Below are 10,308 nucleotides of genomic sequence, written 5' to 3'. Positions count from 1 at the left end.
ATAGCACCTGCCATAAAAGTGGTTAGATGTTCCAGAATGATGCTTCTTCAATGATATGACAAAAGCCAAACCACACAAAAGACTGACATGGTCATTCTGAGTTGAAATCTCAGTTACTCCATGAGGCTATGCTGCTTGTGGTAAATCATTTGAACTTCGAATCTGTGTCAAACATTTCTGATGTGTGCAGCAGTAAGTGGCAGCTTGCAAGCAAACAGCAGTGAGCGGTGGCTGGAAGCAAGGTCTTCGTTTCCCAAACCGGGAGCCCTAACCACCGGACCACAGAAGCCAGGAGTTAGGGCTAAAAGTCCCTAGTCTTGCCTGCCTAGTCAAGAACAAATTCAGATGAGGAGGCAGAAGGTAAAGAGTAAAGTAAAAAGTTTATTGAAAAGAAAAATACATGCGGAAAGGTACATGGGGAGCTGAGAGAAAGAATCACGCCTTTGGGAAGTTTAAATCCTTCATAAATGAGCAGTTTTCTGGGTCTCAGACCAGTCACATTGCTCTGCCCCCCTCTGATTATTTTGTCTCAGGACCCTCCCCTGGGGTGCCCATACACACCCTAGCTAAGATGGATTTCTGAAATGAAGGCTTCTGGGAGGAGCAAGGCTCATTATGGCCTTGAAGACTCATTAGCCTCTGACTTTTGACTACAAGGAGCCTTTCTGCACATGTGCAGTGTCTCCCTTATCAGATAGGGCTCCCTTATGAGACAGGGTTTGGTTGGTTTTTTTTTTTTTCCTTTCTTTGTCCTCGCAATGATTATTCCCCTGAGGTGAGAGACAAAGACTGGCTATGTATCCTGTTTTTGTTGGATGTGAATTCCTCAACTGGAGCCCATCTATCTCTTATCTCAAAAATTGTAAGCAGAAGAGTGACTGATTGTAAATTTCCAACCTGGAGCCCATCTATCTCCTACCTCAAAATCTGTGTTAAAAAACCAGTGTAAAAGAAACCAGTTTACTTCATAGGAACAGCTTAACAACATCAGTTACAGCGCATTTTATCAATACCAAAACCCACTTAGGCCCAAAGTCACTGTAGCAAGGTGGAAGAAATTATTGCACATTATAAAGCTGTGAACCTGGCTGCAGTGCAGGAGACCCGGGTTCAGTCCTTGGGTGGGGAAGATCCCCTGGAGAAGGGAATGGCAACCCACCCCAGTATTCTTGCCTGGAGAATCCCATGGACAGAGGAACCTGGCCGGCTGCAGTCCATGGGGTTGCAGAGTCGGAAACGACTGAGCGACTAACAACACACACATAAAGCTGTGATGCATTTTACGAAAATCTACGAAGACCAAGAGAAGTGCAGTGTAATACAAGAAATGACTGCAAATCAATAAACGGAGAGCACGGTTGTTCCAAAGGACCCAACGTAACCTTAACGTACCTAGGTCACCGCCTCAGCTCGCATCACTCATTATTTCGGCCTTTGGATTAGAAAGGTATAGGACTTCAGCCCCACAGCAGTGAAGGGAAAGCAGGGAAACCGTGTAGAAGTGATCTGAACTCCCTAATGGAGGGACCACCAGTCGAAAAGCCAGCTCTGGCTTGGGAAGAGGTTGCCCCAGCATCTTTTGTGCGCCTCATCCTTCCGGGTCAGGCATCTCCGAATTCCCAAGACTTTGGGGACCAGAAGCCTGGAGAAGGTGGGGTGTGTCCACAGGGGAATCCCTGAGAAAAGGGCAGAGGTGCACACAGCGGGGTAACCGGTGCCCAGTCCTAGGGGTCCGTTCACAGGCGAGAAAGGGGGCGGGGGCGGGGGCGGCAGGGGGGCAGCGGGGAGGAGGGGCGAGGCGCCATCGCCCGGCCCCCTCCCCTCCCCTCGGGTCCGCTCCCCTCCTCTTCCCTCCGCGATCGGGCATCCGGGTGCATCCCGCCGAGGCCCAGCTGCTTCTGGGGGAGGCGCCAGCTGGATGTTGCGCCGGTCCCCCAACCGAGCAGTAACGGCGACCCGGGAGGCCGAGCGGATGTGGTTTGGGCCTGCGTTGAGGTAAGGGCAGAGGGGAGGGCGCAGGAAGCCAGAAGGGGGCGCCGGGCTCGAATCCGGCCTCTCGCAGGTCCTCCCAGCGGGAAGCCACCTCTCCCCGCCCCCCGCTGCCCGACCTCGGGGCGCGGCAGCTGTGAGAGTAGCCCCTGGGGCGAGAGCCCCGCCCGAGGCCGCTTGCTTAGGCGTCTCTGCGCGTGCGCAAGTCCTCCGGCGAGGCCTGGGCGCGGGGCTCGGGGGCGACAGTCTTGCCCAGTACTAGGGCCCAGGTGCCGGCGCGCGTGCGCACAGCCGCGGGCGGTGGCAGGTCGCGCGCCCCTGGGATCGTACCCCGACCCAGGTCTCGTACCCCGACCCAGGTCTAGGATCGAGGCGGCGTGAGGTGCGCATGCGTGAGTCGCTGGCGGAAGTGGCGCGGCTCCGCGAGGGTCGCGTGTGGCGTCTCGCCAGGGCTCATCACCCGCCTGGAGGCTTTTCCTCCTTATGCCAGCGCGGGTGAGGCAACTGCCTCGGGGCTTCGCCTTCCTTTCCCGCTCTCCGCACCTCCTTGAAGCTGCGATTTTCGTTTCCGTCACCTCAATCTTGGGTTTCCGCCCTGTACATCTCTATTTCCCCCAGCTTCCGGCCCCGAACCGGCTCGCTAAACTTACTTTGCCTTCAATGTTCGGTCCTGATGTCAAGGGATAGTGCAGGAAGTCTGAGTAAAAGCTAGGCCAAGCTGTTTGGGAACTGCTGTGGGGGGGGTGGGGAGAAATAGCCTTCAGTCTTTATTTTAAACTGGAAGATACTTGCCCTGGAAGCAGAGATTTTTTGAGACGCTGAAAACTTTCCAAGTGCTCCGCCCAGGTGGAGAAAGAACTTCCTGCCCGAGTTGGAAGGCGAGTTCAAAGGGAACTTTTTGCTTTTTGTTCTTTGGGAAATTACATAATATGGCTGAACAGCTCGAGCACAGGACTGTAACAAAACGCATGTCGAAGAACTGACTGGTACTGCGCTTGGCGACTTAATCTTTGTCAGAGCTGAGTAAAAGGGAGTAGAGTTCTCAAACAGAGCTTTGCCACGAAGATCTTTCCCCCTGACTAGGAAGTGACAGTCACTGTTTGATGTTTATTGAGCCTCCTAGCTTTGCACCTTTCTAGTACTACGTTCCTACTTGGCTTTGCACCTTCCTGGGCAGTGGTACTTAGGTCAGTTTCATGACTCCTGTGTGTTCTTGGAATGATTTTTAACAATATTGCTGTGTGCCTTGTAATCTGATATGATGTGCTGATACAGCTATTTGGAGGCTGGAATAGAAGCATTTACTATCAGAGAATCTGAGTACTCCAGGTGAAATGTAATCTCTCTTTTCGAGGGCGTTAGGCGATACACGCGTTATTAAGTGTGGGTAAAAGCAATAGGGGGCTTCCCAGGTGGCGCTGGTGGTAAATAATCCATGTGCCAGTGCAGGAGACCTAGGAGACCCTGGTTCCATACCTGCGTGGGGAAGGAAAAGGAAATGGCAGTCCACTCCAGGATTCTTGCCTGGAGAATCCCATGGAAGGAGGAGCCTGGCTGGCTACAGTCCATAGGGTCGCAGAGTCTGACAGGACTGAAGGGACTTAGCACCCATGCACGCAAAAGTAATGGATACCACATTCTTGCACACTCCACTCATTCTGCACAGGCCTTACTGTTGTTTCTGGACTTACCAAATCTGCCTCCACCCTCAGCATTTTCTCCATACTCAAAGTTCACTTAACCCTTCTACCCAAATCTGCATGGCACCCAACTTCATTAATTGGATCTCAAATTAATTGCCATCACTTCAAAGGTGACTACCTCATCTACAAAGGCACTTCTGTCACTCACCATCCCCTAGGCTTTTTTTTTTAATCCTCTATTTGGCTTTGTAGCACTTATCACTCTTTTTTTTTTTTTTTTAACATTTATTTATTAGTTTATCTGCCCTGGGTCTTGGTTGTGGCACTCTGGATCGTCTGTCTTTGTTGCTGCATGTGAGATCTTTAGTTGCAAAATGTAATCTCTTAGTGGAGTTTTGTGAGATCTAGCTTCCTGACCAAGGATGGAACATGGGCCCCCTTCATCGAAAGCATGGACTCTTAGCCACTGGACCACTAGGGAAGTCCCAGTAGATTTTGTTAACTGTGCACATGAAATTGGTATTTAGCTTTAGAATATTTTATACTGAAGCCACAATGTAGATTCATTCATTCATTCAGAAAACATTTTCTGAGTGACTAGTTTGTATAAGATTGTCTTAGGTGTTTAGAGTATGTCAGTGAACAAAATAGACAAAGATCTCTTTCCTCTGGAGCTTAAATTCTAGCAGAAAATGATTAACAACAAACATTTAATTATTTATTGTGCTAGAAAATTTTAAGTGCTATAAAAAAATGAAAAAAAGGAGAGCAGAGAAAGGGAAGTGAGAATTTAGATGTGGGTTGCAATTTTAAACAGCGTGGTTATGCTAAGTCTGAAGGATAAACTGAAGGTGACGTTCATGGTGGAGAACTGATTTTTAGCATTGAATTATCCTTCTGGGAAAACTTTTTTCCCCCACCATTCTCTACTTAGTGTTTCATGGGACCACCACAGCATGTCCATTGTGGCTAATGTAACTGTCCTTTGTGATAGGTGAAAAAAAATCTTTTTCAAAAACTTCACAATATTCATGGTTTTACAGTTTAATGCAGCACATCAGATGAAGAGAGTGGGCTTCTTGAATGGATAAGATGAGCCAAACAAATACTACAGATGGGTGGAGGAAAAATGTGTATTCTCTTCACATTTTACTGCACTTTGCAATTGTTTTCTTGATGTCCCTCTGACTATGGATGACCAGGTGAAGTTGTTTTGTATGAATAGTCATTGATTTTCTTTATTTGAAACTGTGTTGAAGAGTCACCTGATATGACATCATGCTTTAAGGTACTAAATTATTGCTCTTAGAGGTTTCTCAGTGAACCAGACAAGCCTGGCCAAATTGCAGTACATAATTAAAGGATGCTTAGAGAAAGGCTGATGGAGAGGAACAGTTTTAGAAAGTGAAGTGTTTTTCCCTTTGGGTCCTTTACTTAAGTGGATTACAGACACTGTGTTTAAACATCAAAAGCTATTAATCTAAAACTATAAATGTAGAGTACCCAGGGGATTTGCTGATGACTCTAGGAGTTTGTCATATTTAATTTTGGATTTATCACATGGCTAAAGTGAAATTAAAATGCCCCTAGGATGCTGTTACCTTTGAGGTTTACTGAAATTGACTTCCTGTAAATCAGAATTGACCAGGAAAGATTTGAGAATCTCTTTGAAAGGGAATGGAATTATGGAATGGAATGATCAGGGTTGCAGTGTGACATCAGGGACTCCTGTTCAAAGCTGAACATGGAGGGCTGAATGAGGTGTTTTGTTTTTTTTTAAATATGTTTGCTTGTTTGTTTTTGACTGCACAGGTCTTCACTTTTGTGCAGGGGCTATTCTTTGTTACCATGCCCAGGCTTCTCACAGCCGTGGTTTCTCTTGCTAGGCACACAGGCTTCAGTAGTTGTGACGCACAGGCTGAGTTGCCCCGTGGCATGTGGGCTCTTCCCGGCCCAGGGATCAAACCTGTGTCCACTGCATTGGCAAGTGGATTCTTAACCACTGGGCCACCAGGGAAGCCCTAAATGAGGATATTTACTTAAAAGGAGCAGGTAAACTTCCTTCTCTGAAAGGGATAGTCATAGTGTCCTTCAATGGAAGGCTGGTAGGATCCTCCTTGCTTTCATTATTCAGAAGGGACGTTTGTCTGATTCACGTGGCGAGCTCATCTTAACATGAAAGTCTCCAGGGAATTTAAGACATAACAGTTTTTTTCAGCATTAATCTGACATTGGAGTGTACCTTTTATATATCTCAGCCTTGCTGATCTAACCTGAACTCATATCTAGTATGTATATGTCCCCATGGAAGACATTTTGAGCTGACATGTACCAGTGGATGATAGTATGTGAGTAAATCATGAATTGTGATCACATTATAATATATTCTGTATTATGCTGAGTGTATTTGACTGAACAGTGTGAATTGCAAATGGAAATGAGCCAAGGCCAAGGGTTGTTGGCCTTGTTGAAGGCCATGTTAAAGTTACATTGTGGGGCAGAGATCTTTAACAGGATCCTATTTAATAGGCATGTTAAAGGGCTTAAAAAAATTATATTAGATCTATAAGGATCTAAATTTCAAATGGATTTACAAATGTCTCAAGTACCTGTTCATTTTAGCTAGTGTGTGAAAGTGAAAGTGTTAGTTGCTCAGTTGTGTCCGACTCTGGTTCCTCTTTCCATGGTATTCTCCAAGCAAGAATACTGGAGTGGTAGTCATTCCCTTCTCCAGGAGGTCTTCCTGACCCAGAGATCAAACCCAGGTCTCCCGCATTGTGGGCAGATTCTTTACCGTCTTGAGCCGCAATCTAAAAATATTTGTATAGTTAATGTTGATGATTTTTCATATTTGAAAGTGGCACTTTTGCCGTGCTTCTCTGAAAAGATCAATGCTGATAAGCTCGGTAATCTCTTCCAACTAAATGCAACTTTGCTTTGGATTGAAGATCTGCTTCATCACTCTTTGTGAAATTTGGAAACTGTTTACAAATGAAATCATTAAAATGGCAACTGTGTTTCTGTGTTTCATAAGTCATTTTGCTGTTTATCTTAAACATGTGGCAATACCATTCCCTTTGAAGTTGTGCTTTGGTTTTAGTTAGGCCTTTAGTTTTTCAGTCTTGTCCATCCTGTCTATAATTGACCCACTTTAGTTGGCAGTTTTATAGGAGGGATCTTACTGTCATTTGTCATTGGTTTATGACACCTCATTCAAGTGGAGGTAAGTTATGCCTACCATTCTTTTTGGCAAGGGATAATTGGGATCATGTTTAATTATCTTATATTACATTTATACATTTTTATATTACTTCTAACTTTCAGAAGACATACCATTTAAGGACTCAGGTAAGCATGCAGGTGGGCACCATCGTTACTCCATTGACATTTACTTGGTCTGGAGCTCATTAACACACTGATTCTGTAAGCTGTATGTTGGTGTCCTAAAAGACATTGGTTTTCCTTCATGCCCTATTTCTTTGATTATAAAAGCATCATCAGCTGTGTTGCCCAGATAGGCAGATTTGTTGAAAAAGCGTTGAGCATTGTATTGCAAGAAAACTTTTTTATATATTAAGTTTCTCAAGCATAGCTTTAGAGTTGATTTCATACTGTGAAGTTGAATTTTGAAAATATATGACACTGGGCTTATTCTCAGTCGTGTCCGACTCTTTGTGACCCCCATGGACTTCTCCATGGAATTCTCCAGGCCAGAATACTGGAGTGGGTAGCCTTTCCCCTCTCCAGGGGATCTTCCCGACCCAGGAATCGAACCAGGGTCTCCTGCATTGCCGGCGGATTCTTTACCAACTGAGCTTTGAGGCTTTCTCTGCAAAAAAATAATTTTCTTATTTTTCATTTTTCTTCTGGGATCACTTCTAGAGAACAGGTACCGGCATTTAGGAGCTTCTAATTAACTGCACAATAACAATTTCCATGGAAAATGCATTCTCTGATAGATAGTGTGTCTAGTTTATTAGTGCTTAAGGCCCATGCTTACTACTGGGTTGGGGTAATATTGACACAGGCAGCTATGAGCTGGAGATCCTTTTGCTCCATGTTATTTTTATTTTTTTACATATTTGCTTTCAATTTAGTGCCTCCTGCAGGCACTAAATCAATATCTGTTGAATGAATTAGGCAAATGAATGTCCATTTATCAGTTTAATTAATTAGGTCAGAGGTATTATCAAGTAATATGATACAGTGCCATATTAACAAACACTGAATAATACTGATTACCAGTAATAACATGTAGAGATTGCTTATTATATGCTTTGTACAGAAAAATGAATTATTTGATCTGTTCTTCAAGAGGATTAGGAATGAGTATGTTTATTGTGTTCAGTTACTGAAAGACTGTCGTCCTGTCCACTGATCTTTAACTGTGTTATTATTAAAAGTACAAATAAAACTCTCAAAATACAGTATGTACAGGGAGGAGTTATCTGTCCCAAACAGGGATAGTTTAGAAATAAATTATTGAACTATGCAAGTTTAGAGAAACAGCCAAAGTAGGAAATGTCATGCAAAAGATTACCTAAGTTGATATATATTTGGTTTTGGAAGTTACTCTTGTGGGAATTCACTGGTGGTCTAGTGGTTAGGACTCTGTGCTTCCACTGCAGGGGCCATAGGTTCAATTCCTGGTCAGGGAGCTAAGACCCCACATGCCATGTGTTGTGGCAGAAAAAACGAAAATTACTCTTAAAAAACTTGGAACGTTGGCTCTTGAGTGTCTTGTTTGGAACCTCTGAAGGCAGATGTCAGTAGCAGGAGCTTCTGGCTGGAAAAGGTACTTATTCTTCTATTTCTTTTTATATTGCAAGGCAAAATATCAGTATGTTAAAATTCCATAATAACATTGTTCTTTCATTACATTTCAACAAAGTGAGGAAATGCATAAGAAACTATTTTTCAAAGCACAAGGCACTTTTTAATTTGAGTAATTCAGTAAATACATGAGCCAAGTTATATATCCCAAAGTACACATAAGGAGAAGGAGAAAACAGTAAAGCAGCATATATTGTGGGTATCATATGGGATGATCTTATGCCGTGACACTGTCACTGTGAAGAAGAGCTTCCCGGTGCAAATGCCAGCCTCTGCCCTGGGGCTCCCTCCTGTTCAGAAATGGGGGAAATTTGCAAGCAGAGTGAGAGCAGAAGTAAAATCACATTGTAATGCACTTTTTTCCTATTTCAGATCCTTCTTCCCTGGCATTTAAGATACTCTCCTTTTTCTATGTTATTGAGTTAATATCTTCCTGTGCTGTTGGTAGAATTTTATCTTATGATGAAAGAAATTGTGGTTTATGAATTGTCAGTATCAAGCCTTCATTGAATTCCTATGTTCATGGTAAAGACAGTATTAGAATGGTTTATTCTGATTCTACAATTTTGTTTTCCTTACTGTTGGGTAACCGTATCCTTCCTTCATACTCCGATGATTAACTTAAGCTTAAAATCTTAAAAATTTTCTTGTCAATTGGAAAAACCAAATTACACTAATTCATTGATAGAATTACATGGCAAATTTTGCCTTTGGCATTACCTCTGGTCTGAACTTTGTTATGAAAACATTTCCATCAAAGTCCAGCCATGGGTATGTCAATATCCATTACACATTAAAATAGTATTGTTTTCTGCATGTTTAAAACTTTATCAAATAGTGTATCATATGCATTATTCTATGACAGTGATTTTTGATCAGAATTGTTTTGGAGACTAATCTGTGTTGATTCTAGATAATTTAATTGTTGTGCAGTATGTACGTTTTGTAAATTTTGTTGATGGAGCCTGTTGATCAGTTCTATGCACTATTTCTAATGTTTTCCTATTGCAAACAATTTTGTATATGCTCTAGAGTTTCATCTAGGCTAATGTTTTCCAGGATGTGACTTATTAATGATCTTGAAGTTATCTTAGTGGGCTGAAACCAACATTGTAAAATTAAATAGAAAAGGATAAATTAGGGTAGGAGTAGAACTGTTGTCCAGTCGCTGAGTTGTATCCGACTCTTTGTGACCCTGTGAACTGTAGCATGCCAGACTTCCCTGTCCTTTACTATCTCCTGGAGCCCTTCACTATCTCCCAGGTAGAATAGAATAATGTAAAATAGAAAAAAATAGGAAAGAGGATATCCCTTAGTATCTCATGTAGCAAGGGTAAGAATTATTTTGTGAAACTTTTGTTTCAGGTACAGATATGTGTCAAAAAAGCTTGAAAGATACTGTTCTGGTCTAAATATTGTTGCTGCTGCTAAGTCGCTTCAGTCGTGTCCAACTCTGTGCAACCCCATAGATGGCAGCCCACCAGGCTTCCCTGTCCCTGGGATTCTCCAGGCAAGAACACTGGAGTGGGTTGCCATTTCCTTCTACAATGCATGAAAGTAAAAAGTGAAAGTCGTGTTCGACTCTTAGCGACCCCATGGACTGCAGTCTACCGGGCTCCTCCGTCCATGGATTTTCCAGGCAAGAGTACTGGAGTGGGGTGCCATTGCCTTCTCCGCTAAATATTGTTAAGTTGCTCTAAAAGTAATTGTACCAGTTTACATTCCTTCCAGTAATATGAGTAAAATGTGCCTTTTGATCTTTATCCTCACTAACACTGTGTATTATCCCCTTGAATTTTGCAGATCTGATTGGTGAGTTCTATCTCATTGTGATTACATTTCC

At 43.3% G+C, this 10,308-nt stretch overlaps 1 protein-coding gene across 9 annotated transcripts in view; it reads left to right on the top strand.

Annotated features, from left to right (window-relative positions):
* The first annotated feature begins 1,845 nt into the window (after positions 1–1,845).
* Positions 1,846–10,308, top strand: part of RCBTB2 (RCC1 and BTB domain containing protein 2) — a 42,910-nt gene continuing 34,447 nt past the window's right edge. For 4 of the 9 annotated variants that reach the window (XM_055542122.1, XM_055542118.1, XM_055542119.1 and 1 more), the window contains exon 1: positions 2,391–3,176. The gene's annotated coding sequence lies outside the window, so the exon portion shown is untranslated. The other 5 variants (XM_055542124.1, XM_055542121.1, XM_055542120.1 and 2 more) reach the window with 5 other exon arrangements.

The sequence above is a fragment of the Bubalus kerabau genome, chromosome 12, assembly GCF_029407905.1.
Source record: "Bubalus kerabau isolate K-KA32 ecotype Philippines breed swamp buffalo chromosome 12, PCC_UOA_SB_1v2, whole genome shotgun sequence".
Classification (NCBI taxonomy): domain Eukaryota; kingdom Metazoa; phylum Chordata; class Mammalia; order Artiodactyla; family Bovidae; genus Bubalus; species Bubalus kerabau.
The sequence above is the reverse complement of the archived record's forward strand: the minus strand, read 5'-3'. Positions and strand labels throughout refer to the sequence as shown.